Here is a 2,448-nt window from a genome sequence, read left to right as displayed (position 1 = left end):
CACATGTTTATTTTGGTGCATTATTTCAGAACGGTTGTCTGTTCTGCAAAATGAAAATTGCTGGTGCAGTCTTCTGACTCTGAAGACCCACATAGTGAATGTGAATCTTCCAGTGATGATGTAGATGTCGCTGAAACCTTAGAACAACATGAACGTGATAATCATGAAGGGGTTCTATACAAAGATGGAGAAGAACAATTTATTGCAAAATATGTTGAGTGTGACTTATTATTTTCTTGTATTTGGAAACCTTAGTGGTACAGGGTGGCTGGGTGGTCTTTCCGTCGCCATCCTTTCTTCCTCTTGACGTAACCTGTGTGCTCCATCTGTCTGCGTCTAATGCTGTCTCGTGTGAAAATGTGAGAAGGTTTTGTAAACGTTTCTGAATCGTGTAACTGTGGACGGACGTGGGGCACCAACCCGGCATTCAGCTAGTCAGGTGTGGTAAACCGCCTAGAACATAATACAAGCTGATCGATACACCGACCGTGGTCGTTAGCCCACTGGGTGGATTCTGTTCGGGGCTGGCACGCCTCCCCGAATGCCGCGAGCGGTACGCTAATGGTGGTGGTGGTGGTTAGTGTTTAACGTCCCGTCGACAACGAGGTCATTAGAGACGGAGCGCAAGCTCGGGTTAGGGAAGGAGTGGGAAGGAAATCGGCCGTGCCCTTTCAAAGGAACCATCCCGGCATTTGCCTGAAACGATTTAGGGAAATCACGGAAAACCTAAATCAGGATGGCCGGAGACGGGATTGAACCGTCGTCCTCCCGAATGCGAGTCCAGTGTGCTAACCACTGCGCCACCTCGCCCGGTGGTACGCTAATGCACGTGGCTCTCAGGGCGGGTTACTTTATGAAGCCAATGATCAAAGTCAACTAAATAAATGGCAAACAATCCCAAAACGTAAGTGAAATAGTAAAAATATGACTACCTCTAATTCTAATGTAAAATTCCGGGAAGTAACAACTGCAGCATGTCTGAAATAGAGGATAGAACGAATTATCTATGCTCGATGAGTGTGTTTAAACGATCATATAACTGTTATTGCACTAAGTAAGACATTATAGTCCCACACCAGATACATAAACGTTTAAACATTTTTGCTGTGTCATCTGCTTTGGTTGCCACTTCTGGTGCTGAGACCAGGAGCAGCAACATTCATCTAAACTTATTTGTTTGCAGATTCTATAATGCTGCACTCGAAACTGAAATCGCTACACTCACTAGAGGAAAGAGAGAGGCATTAGTATATATTAATGGTTCAAATGGCTCTGAGCTCTATGGGACTTAACATCTGAGGTGATCAGTCCCCTAGAACTTAGAACTACTTGAACCTAACTAACCTAAGGACATCACACACATCCAAGCCCGAGGCAGGATTCGAACCTGCGACCGTAGCAGTCGCGCGGTTCCGGAATGAAGGGCATAGAACCGCTCAGCCACCGCGGCCGGCAGTATATATTAATGTATTCTATTTTTCATTTAACTATGCTGAGCCTAAATGTAACAGTTTTATTTAATTCATAAGCTTTGAGCGGCTGGAGGTTTTCTTTCAGAGTTGGTGTGCGAAAGTGAACACCCATAAAAGTGAGAACTGCACGTAAAAGTGAATTAAACATATTAATTCGTTTGGCAGTAATTAGTTTTTATCCTACTCTTTGCAACACTTTTTATTTTAATTGTATACCCTGAGAACATTTCATTAAATTACGTTCAGTGACAAATTTACTGCGCCTGATGCGACTTTGAAATAATACAGTTAACTCTAGTTTTAAGTAAACGTTAATGATACAAATGATATAGAATGAATATGTATAAAAATGGCAAGACATTATGTTATGCAAGGTACTTCAGCACAGAAAAAATTAATTTCCTTGTAACACTTAATCTCTAAATAATTGGCGGCCTCTCTGGTACCGGGAAATTGGATTAATTGCCATGGATGTGCATATAATTGGCCATTCTATGAAACAACTGCAGTTCTCAGAATTGCTACTCCTGCCGAGATATTTTTAAAGGAAATTTTTTCCTGGCCTTCGATCACTTCTGAAAGAAGCACACCATCTCTGCCTAAAATGTAGTTACGTCTGTGTGCAGGTGATTAAACCAAACTTACCATGTCACACGCTCCATAAAATAAATTTCTTCAGTTCTATGTAGACGGACCATACGTTACAATTATCAGTAAAACATTACACGTAATTGAAGATGACAGGACAACAGAAGTTAAAGATGTTTTATTTCTATCAAGTTTATTTGCCCATACAGTTGTTTTCTTTGAAGATTTGTTTACATAACTTCCTAAGAACACAGTCGTATGGACGGCTGAACATAAAAAAATAAAATTCAGGTGTTACAGCTAATTTGCTCGCTCTCTATTCCGCAGTGGAATGTGTCCATATATTATGGTCGATATCAGTCTGTTACATCTCCTACATGATCCCTCA

The 2,448-nt window shown here is 41.3% G+C and overlaps 1 non-coding gene across 1 annotated transcript; it reads right to left on the bottom strand.

Annotated features, from left to right (window-relative positions):
- Window positions 1–737: 737 nt before the first annotated feature.
- Window positions 738–810, bottom strand: Trnaa-cgc (transfer RNA alanine (anticodon CGC)). The gene has a single exon. It is a non-coding gene; the product is annotated as a tRNA-Ala (tRNA).
- Window positions 811–2,448: the final 1,638 nt, after the last annotated feature.

The sequence above is a fragment of the Schistocerca nitens genome, chromosome 1 (genome assembly GCF_023898315.1).
Source record: "Schistocerca nitens isolate TAMUIC-IGC-003100 chromosome 1, iqSchNite1.1, whole genome shotgun sequence".
NCBI lineage: Eukaryota > Metazoa > Arthropoda > Insecta > Orthoptera > Acrididae > Schistocerca > Schistocerca nitens.
The sequence above is the reverse complement of the archived record's forward strand: the minus strand, read 5'-3'. Positions and strand labels throughout refer to the sequence as shown.